This window comes from Silene latifolia, chromosome 9 (assembly GCF_048544455.1).
Source record: "Silene latifolia isolate original U9 population chromosome 9, ASM4854445v1, whole genome shotgun sequence".
In the NCBI taxonomy this organism is placed as follows: Eukaryota; Viridiplantae; Streptophyta; class Magnoliopsida; order Caryophyllales; family Caryophyllaceae; genus Silene; species Silene latifolia.
In genome coordinates this window covers 27,320,336-27,330,607 of record NC_133534.1, presented here as the reverse complement: position 1 = coordinate 27,330,607, position 10,272 = coordinate 27,320,336, and the positions used below count along the sequence as shown (strand labels likewise).

Below are 10,272 nucleotides of genomic sequence, written 5' to 3'. Positions count from 1 at the left end.
TTAGTACCATCATACATATCTCATACCTTTCAATTACCTTAAGTTTACAAACTTCTTAATCCAACCCGTCTCACAGGTAAAATAATTCAATCAAGAACATAAATATAAACTTCATATTCTACTTTGTATATAATGAAAACAGTAATTATATAATACTTCCAAACTAATTATCGTTTTGTAGCATACAACAATAATTCATCTTGCTTTTTTTTCAATAAACAACCCTAAATTAATTAGGTAATAGAACTAAAGAAAAAGGAAACATACCTCCGTGTGGTAAGAAGTCGAGACCGAAGATGGCTAGCATAAATTTAGTAAGTAAATAGTCCTTATGGGAGTTATGGTGAAAGAAATTGAAGGAAAAGAAAGAATAAAAATTAAGGATGATATATATGAGAAAATGATCAGGCGGTGGAGTTCTGTCTAGAGAGTTCTAATTTTTTTTTTTTGTTTTTTTTTTCTAAAATATAATATTAGAGTATAAAACAAATTAGCCAAATAAAAGACTTAAATAATTGGAGTATTACAATATTCCCCTTTAAAAGAAACTTCGTCCCCGAAGTTTGAGTTTACAAAATAAACATAAAGAAAGATTTTATTGGTGTTACACAATCAAAGGGATTATGAACGAAAATTTGACTTAAATATATTTGAATGAATGAAAAACTCCTTTATAGATATCATTTCTACTTCATTTCAAACTGAAACGAATGAAGACACTGGAGTCTGGACGACTTCATAAAACTTTGAGCTCAATTGTAGCCCGTTGCCTATGGAATCATGCATTAATCTGAATCTAGTAGGATCAGATACCAATGAATGAAACTGCACCTAGGAGATTATTATCAATACATCAATTCCCCTAGAAAATATACTCTTTGGATTTCAAATCTCTGATGACATGCTCACCATTATGCATTAAGCTAGGATGACGTACTGCCATTTCATTTATGATTACCCTTTGTTTCCGTAAACAGCAATCTGCGTCTAGAAAACTAGACACCATCAGGATGGTTAGAAAATAACGTCAAGATTACAATATCCTAAATATGATTACTCAAACTATATTTGAAATTTTGAATCTCTTTAGATAAGGTAAAAGAATTAAAGATGAAATAATTACTCCAATGATATCAGATGATCCTTTAACACCAGCTATCTACTATCATCACAAACACCAACCATTCCTATAGAAGTACCTTCATTATTATTTTTAGACTTTCACTATACATCTATTTATTCATTCTACCAAAGACAAACAATCATTTTGTATCATACACTTGAATAGAACACATTTCCTACACTATTTGATGCAACCAAACTCCAGTAAATTACCTAGCTCAAATGTTATTATCACCTTACTGTACATCACCTTGGTCAAAACCAACTTAAACCAAAGTAACCCCACGTACAAAATTGAGCTAAAAAGGTCATCATTTCACATTCTAATACAAAATTCAAAGCCACTATCGAAAAATACTACTCGAGCTTCTTTTCGTTAACATTTTTTTTTAGTGATGCGTGTTTTAATTAAAAGTAAACAAATGATTGAGATTTGATACTTACCCGGCTCAAATACCATTATCATTTTACTAAAACCAAATCTTGATCAAATTAACAAAAACAAAAGTGAAATCGGCGGTGTCAAGATGTGACGATCTTAACATCTAATCAAGAAAGAACTTGCTCTGATACCAATTGTAACACCCCCGATTTTCGACTAATAAAAATTTACATTTTCATTACAAATTTACCGAAATACGGGGATATTATAATCAATATACAAAGTCTCTTTACAAAATGCTTTTTATACAAAATGATACAAAATGAAATAAAACTTTTACAAAGTCTTTAATCAAAAGCTCGTCTTGAAAATCTTTTTGACAGTAGTGGAAGTCAAAGTCACCTGAAAATAAACCGTCACCATGACAAGTAGCCCAAATGGGATAAACACGAGCTGAATAATGGATACTACTTGGCAATTTAAATATTAGAGCTAAAGTAAAGGAAGGAGAGAATTCTTTAATTAGTTTAGTATTTCCAATGATAAAACAAATGAACTAACTTTATCTCTACAAAATGGTTGGTTGGTCAGAAGACAATTCAACTAGCACATAAGAGCCTTACTTCCTCGAGACTAAGGGGCTAATAAGACTGGCCATAGCCTTAATGTGTACACCTCTATATGTTAGCGCCTAACAAGATTATCTAGTGGCTAATAAGAGTATCTAATAAATGGCTGAGGTAGGATTCACTCTACCTCATACGACTAATAAAGGCATTTTCTTATTCTCGGCTCACCACTGCGGGTTATGAGTCATCCTATAATCCTCGGCATACAAAGTATGCCCGGCTCGCCACTGCGGGTTATAAGCCAAACTATAATCCTCGACATTTTGGTATGTCCGGCTCGCCACTGCGGGTTATGAGCCAAACTATAATCGGCTCACCACTGCGGGTTATGAGCCAAACTATAATCCTCTAGTCTTACGACTTTGAATTTTAGCGGATACGCTATATAAATAGAAAATTTCCAAAACAAAGCTTAGTTGTCATATTATAAAGAAAATAGTATAATTACTTCAAAAATTAATATAACTCAATAACTTTGGTCACTCTGAACCGTAAACATAACTTGGCACAATAGCCCCATAACTCAATACCAGTAACCAATTTCCATCTCAATTTCAATATCGATATTGTCAAACCAATGTTAATTTTCCCATTAACAATATGCCTAAAGATGCAACCAATATCCCGTACACAAATTTGTCTACTGCTAGAATTAGTCTCACTGAATCATATGTGTAAGCCGATGTCATCCTCCTGCCAATTTCGCTTATCCTTTAAACCAAATATACTTCAGCGATATCCAAATTTTATAGAGTACTACTCGCATCTTTGGCTACTCCAACTCTTAGCCTACCCATCTCACATACAACTAACCGAACAAACAAAAGTAATATACAATTAATACTATATACTTCGTAAGATAAAAATCATCGCAGTTACAAATTTTCGATTTATATAAAACGCAGTACATGAATAGCCATTAACATATAATTCAGACAACCTCGAACAATAATAAATTATTAGGATCGGTAAAATCGTGTTACCTTTTACTAGAAAACCCGATCAACAATTCTCAAAAACGGACCAACAATTAACCATCGAACTGATCAAATTAATGGAGAGTGCAAGATGTCCACTTGAAATTGAAGATATATAAATAATGAATCTACTAAAGAGGATGAGAAGTTGAAATAAAAGAAAGTGGTGGACAAGAAAACCAAGTTTGTAGGAGAAGGATGATTGCATACATGGTACACATAAACTAGTAAACCAACTCCTTGTTTGCTTAATTTATCAAACTTGACTACACCCATCTAATCTTACTAATAATAAAATTACTCATTCTGCATATAATATAGATTACAACCATGAGGCTTACTAACAGAAAGCCAAATACAATCATCAACCTTAACCGCGACACTAACTTTTTTCTTAATAAAGCAACATAACATGTCACCATGAATTGACGTCATTCTAAAGCTTTGATCTTTGATTATAATCCCACCATCCATAATAACAACTCCAATAATTCATGTTTTCTCGATTAAATGACCATATCAATAGCACTCATACCGACTAACCCAGATTTAGTACCATCATACATATCTCATACCTTTCAATTACCTTAAGTTTACAAAATTCTTAATCCAACCCGTCTCACAGGTAAAATAATTCAATGAAGAACATAAATATAAACTTCATATTCTACTTTGTATATAATGAAAACAATAATTATATAATACTTCCAAACTAATTATCGTTTTGTAGCATACAACAATAATTCATCTTGCTGTTTTTTCAATAAACAACCCTAAATTAATTAGGTAACAGAACTAAAGAAAAAGGAAACATACCTCCGTGTGGTAAGAAGTCGAGAGCGAAGATGGCTAGCAGAAATTTATAGTAAGTAAATAGTCCTTATGGGAGTTATGGTGAAAGAAATTGAAGAAAAAGAAAGAATAAAAAATAAAAATTAAGGATGATATATATGAGAAAATGATCAGGCGGTGGAGTTCTGTCTAGATAGTTCTAATTTTTTTTTTTTTTTGTTTTTTTTTCTAAAATATAATATTAGAGTATAAAACAAATTAGCCAAATAAAAGACTAAAATAATTGGGGTATTACATATACTCGACCGAGTAGAGCCTACTCGGCCGAGTACTCCAGTACTCGACCGAGTATGGCTGCTGTCGACGCGTTAATATAAAACGCAACTTCGCGAGATTCATTTCATTTTCCATTTCTTCGACAGTTCCTCTTTCTATAACCCTAGCCTACCTTCCTCTCCTATCACCCCATTTCTACACACTCTCATGTATATAGCCTAAACCTCAACCAAGGGAAGGACGGGATTCGCTTAGGAAGAATGGCGTGCGTGGTTGTCGTCTATGTCACCGTCGATGCGCGTTGTTAGGTAAGTCTCTGTCGTGTGTCCCTTTTGGGTAGTTCTTTGAGGATAGTTGTGTAATAGGAAGTGGTTATCATTGTAGGATGCATATTGGAGTCTTCTTGGCTGTGTATGGATGTCTTTCATGGTTTGTGACGGGGTAGGGTTTCCCTACTCAGTACTGTTAATTGATTTCGATTGTTATTGTTTCATAATTATTGTTATCTGTTGATCATCGGTGTCCGGGCGTTGTTGTGACGGTGTTGGTGTGGAGATGTTGTGACAGCTGTGATGCTGTGTGTGTTGCGTTTGTGGTGGAGTTACTTGCGGGAGTGGCTTCACACCCTAGTTCGCCCTCCGTGGAACCCGCCACGGGAGGGGATGTGCACATTAAGGGACAGGGATTGTTAGTCGCTCGTTGATGAGCTGGACTAGGTGGGATGGGTGCGGTCACCCATCGCGCGGCGAGGATTACCCGTTGCGATGGGTAATCGGCAAGGCTACACACTTGATGTGTGTGTCGATTCTTGTGCGAGATCGGGAGACTGGGTTAAAGGATGATCAGCTGGTTACATTGTTTATTTGCTTTACATTTGATTAGTCGGTACTGACCCCGTGTTGTTTTGTGGTATCTGCGGTGATCCATTCGGGGATGGTGAGCAGTGGGCTTAGCATGTACTATGCTTGTGGCTGCTAGGATTGAAGGGACCGAGTCATCACGCTACCAGTCTAGGAGTGTTGTAACATGAGTTGTTGTGGTCTTTATCTTTGGTATAAAGAGTTTGTATAGAGTCGTATTGTATAAGGTACATTAATATTTTATAAATGTTCTTTTATTGTCTAATTTGATCTACTTCCTCGGAAAACCGAGATGGTGACACCTCCACACCCAGGAATGGTCCTTGGTAAGGCATCCTGGTGTGCGGGGCTGTTACACAAATGGTCCGGTCCGGTCCATTTTTCCGCTCCGGACCAAAATTTGCTCACCCCTGGCATCTTATTCTGCGCAATGCGGGATGGTTTCTCTATTTTAGCTGAGCAAATTCTGACGTACGGTCTACCTTACAGTTACAGTGGCAGTCGCGATAATCCGGAGAATCCTCTCCACTATGCATCCAAATCCAACGGTATGTCTCTCTCTTTTTTCTGTAAAGTTTATGATTGAATGTGTGATTTCTTTCATTGATAATACGAGTATTTATACAATTACAAGATACGATATTAAGGAATACAAATCTAGGGTAAATAATATGTGCAAAGAATATACGAGGAACTAAGGAAAGATAACTAAAGGTAAATACAATTTCCTAAAAACATTATTTACGAGATTGCAGGGAAGATGCGGGAATATCTTTAACACTTTCGCATTATGTCGCGTGTAAGAATCGAACCTAACCTCAGCAGTTAGTTAGTGTTTGAGAATTTGTAATTATTTTTATTTTCCTGAATCTTTTAGATATTCAGTTATTGGCATTCAATTTCATTTCCAGTTTTAAAATGTTGTTTGGGTACGGTTGGAATTGGAATTAGAATTGGGTGGGAGGAAGCCGCTTAAAAATACTCCCTCTGTCCCGGTCATTTATTGTCCTATTCTATTTTGGGTGTCTAGCCAATTGTTCTTTCTATTTTAAGAATGAACTTGTCATTTGGTCTTTGTGCCAAAACCAAAGGACAACAATTGACCGGGACGGAGGGACTAGGGAGTACAATATATTTTCAATCAGGGGAATATTAAGGCTCTGGTTTCTCAAACGCTTAATGTCGCAATTCCGGGATTTAATTCCAATGTCTAGTTTCCAAGCATACCATAAGTCAAATGAAAAGTAATCGATGAAGCAAGGTAGTGTTTTGGGTACTCGGAATTGAGTTTGTTTTCTTGAATGTGTCTTTTTCGCATTCAATTCCGAAGGGTCTTTTACTCTATGGCAGAAGATTTTGTCTGTCAGACTACTTGCTAATCATCGGTTACACTAGACTATTAGGTAAATGATTGAAAAGCCTGTATTTTAGAATACTTTGTACAATAATTTTGTTAGTTTATCCTCTTCGAGTTGGCCTTGGGTAAAACCAGACAACTGACTGACACTCGGCACGGTCCTCATTGTTCACCACACACCTGACTGACACTCAACTCACTTCCTGGCTCCTCCCACTGGTTGGGCGTCGTCAGTTGTAAAGGGCATTATGAGATTATTTGACACCAGGGATTGCAGTATAGTGGTGGAAAAAATGATGGGGAGGTTCATTTGGTAAATTAGGCTGCGGTGGTGGACTGGTGGTGGTGATCCTCACAGTTAAAAGCACCAGTAACTTTGGTTGTACTATTCGTAGTAACAAAGTCCATTTTCTCTCCTGGACACTTTAACTAAGAGTACTTAATACCGATTAATCTGAGGATAGGTAACTTGGTAAGTATCGTGCAATTAAGCCTACGTGTGCAGAAGGACTTGTGCTGGTAATTTGGTATGTTAGGGTTGTGACTTATGACGCAGTCTAATGAGTTTCCATAGCCAAGAGTCATGTGTGGTAATGAGAGCAGTGACTCGTCATCCACTTAAAAGATGGATTCTTAGGCTACAAAGTCTACTTATTAGCTTCCCACAGCAATTAGGCGCCGTGTTTGCCTGAAAATTTGGAATCTCTTTTAATTGAATTCAGTTATGAAACTTAACGTAAATAAAGCTTGATCCGTTTATTTTAAGGCTTAAAACATCAAACCCGAATTTTCATTTTGTACACTGTGAAGAAGATTTTCAAAATTCAGCAAATATGTGTTTTCCTTAAGCAGATTATGGGATTAAGCAAAATGATGCACTTGTAAAGTAGCCATCAATTTTGCATTTTTGAGCTATAATTCTATAAAAGGTCATCTCTCTCTCTTTTTTGGTGTATTCATTTTTCATTATATGGATTGCGTACATTCGACCCAACCTGACAATAGGCAATGTTTTTGTAAAGTAGCAATCTCACGTTAGACCACGCTTTTTTTGACATTTCAACACTTGAAGTAGATCATGTCTATTAGATTGTCAGATTTAGATTAGGAATGATGGATGAGAATCTATTACAGTAAGACAAATATTTACCTTTTTTTAAAAACAATGATGCAGTGCTAGTATCCAGGTTGCTGCTTGAAAAATGCTTACGAGATCGCTGAACAAAATGGATGTGAAAAATCTAAAAGTTCGATATTTAAGAGGTCACAACAGGGTGACAAACTCCATCCCAGTGTTCTCAAGATCGTCCACCATTTTGCTTCCGGAGATGCAGGTTTGAGACTTAAATTACTTCATTGGACTACGAAGCTTACATTTCCTGTCTAAATTTCTAAATGAATGATTTTGTAAACTGACTTCTTCTAACATGGTATTCGAATGCTGTTTTCAAATGACTAATAAAAATGAGATGATAAAAAAGGGAATGGTTGAAGAAGAAGTCTGATCTCTCTAAACTTATCTAAGATACTTCATAGAGGAGTGTCTTTTTTTTTGCACCACTCTATTCTATTCGGTTTTAACTCCGCATCCCAAGGTTATTGGTTAAGATAAATCAACCCCTTACCTATGATTCGAGTGTTCAGGGGTTCAATCTTTCTCTGTTTTGTTTGCTAAATCTTTCATTTTGCTTCTGCAAGCGATGAGTCAAATGTTAAGATCAGAGATTGCCGGAAAGCTTGTAATGAAAGGACTTTCCATATTCGAGAAAGGCCCAAAGAAAGATGCAAAGACGCACCTTAAAGAAGCAGCGGAAAGGGGGGAAGATTGGCTTGCAAAATTGCTTTTGGAGGGAGACAGTACTTTGATAAACGATTCTACACCGGCATGGCAAATAGCATGCGCCAAGGGTCACTTATCCACAGATTTTGCCTTTCTTGAGCAATGTGATCATCAAGAATTCATCAAGCTTTGTCAAAACAGCGAACAAACGCCTCTTCACCATATAGATTTGCTAAAATATGAGCAGTATAAGAAATTGTTGGCGAATCCAGTGATGCAGAAGCTGAAGAATCAACTTGACAGCAATCATGCCACTCCATTGCACCTAGCCATTTCACGGATGAACTTTGGTCTAACAAAGGCATTGCTAGAAACTTAGGGGATAACGCTCGACATCCCAGATCAGAATGATAAAACAGCTTTAGAATTACTAGAGGAAAAGTGCAAACCCAATCTTGAGTTTTTTGAGCAGTACAAAGAGTTGCTAGAAAAACCAGTTATGACGCAGGAATTGAAGAATCGGGGTGACAAGAATGAAGCTACAGCTCTGCATCGAGCCATAGAACGCGATGACCATGAACTAGCAAAAGCACTCATAAACACTAAGGGCATAAAACTCGACATTCCGGATCTTAATGATAAAACAGCATTGGATTTGCTTGAGGCCAAGTGTGGCGATGATGCTTTCTTTAAGCTGTATAAACATTTGTTAGCAAGTCCATTCATGACGCAGGAATTGAAAAATAGGTTGACGTCAATGGATATACGCCTTTGCACCGAGCAATAGAACTGAAAGATGAAAGACTAACTGCGGCATTGCTGGAGACTAAAGGCATAAAATTTGACATTAAGAGCAAGAATGGTAAAACAGCCTTTGATATGATCGAAGAACACTGTATTATTAAATCTGCCAATGGATACTGGTTTGAGCTGTACAAGAATTTGTTGGAAATTCCAGATAGGTTGCAGAAGATGAAGAACCTCAGAGGTATTAGTAAAGCCACTCCTTTGCACATAGCATTAGAACACGAGGATCTGACGCTGGCAAAAACATTGGTGTGGAGTAACTGTGTAGAACTCATTGCCAAGAACAGAAGTGAGAAAACGGCTCTAGATTTGATTGATGAGCTGTGTGATAAACGGCTCTAGAACTCATTGCCAAGAACTCATTGCCAATAAAAGGGCCTAAAAGATTAGAAAAATCGGCTACAGATTCCAAGTGATGGGTACGACATGGTCCTGTCCCCAAACACAGTTTATCACCACAACTGTAACTGTTGAGAACATATGGAATTGATTGCTTCCAAATAAACGTATTGCAGGTTGAGATGTGCCGTGATATAAGGCTGGACCCAAGCCTCAAAATTTTCAAGTAAAAGTATCTACAACACGAATGGGACAGCCACACTAGGAACAAAAGCAGCGTCGTCGTAACAAAAGCAGCATTTTTAGATACACTTAATAGCTGACATTATTTTGTTCTGAAGATATGGTCGATGCTGTTTTCAACCAAAGGCTTATCCTTTTGGCAAATCGCATCAACTCTTCTCCGATATTTCAATGTGTAGTGGATGCATGCTGATCTTCAGCAGTTCAGTGTCAGGATCTGCAAAAGCATTGGAATTTCTGTTGTATTCCGTCACGATTCTAGGTTGGTGAATATGATTAGAGAAAACTGAAAAGTATATATATCCGCGAATTGCTGTGGGTTAGAGAAAACTGAAAAGTATATATATATATATATATATCCATTGTTAATAAGCACGAAGCACCATTATTATATAAAATAAATTCTCTTTTAAATTTAAGTTACATATGCGACATTTAATCTTCGCATTTCATACATATTCTAAAAATATATAAATCCACATAATAATTAGAACCGTTCCACGGGAAACTCTACAATGTCGGAAGTAGGGTCCACCAAATCCGTCATGTTTCTATATATAGCTCGGTTCTAACTTATTTGACGAAGTCATGAACCACTGAAACTTGAACTTAAGTGCATTTCTGAGGAGGGTTCGACATTCCTCAGGTAAAGCCGCTAAATTACCGTTTGTATGTGGAACATCCAACGCGTACTCCACATCGAAACTT

General features: G+C 36.6%; 1 long non-coding RNA gene across 1 annotated transcript; it reads left to right on the top strand.

Annotated features, from left to right (window-relative positions):
* The first annotated feature begins 5,488 nt into the window (after positions 1 to 5,488).
* LOC141602552 (uncharacterized) lies at positions 5,489 to 9,905 on the top strand. The gene is made up of 3 exons (XR_012524518.1): positions 5,489 to 5,586; positions 7,570 to 7,729; positions 8,094 to 9,905. It is a non-coding gene; the product is annotated as an uncharacterized LOC141602552 (long non-coding RNA).
* Positions 9,906 to 10,272: the final 367 nt, after the last annotated feature.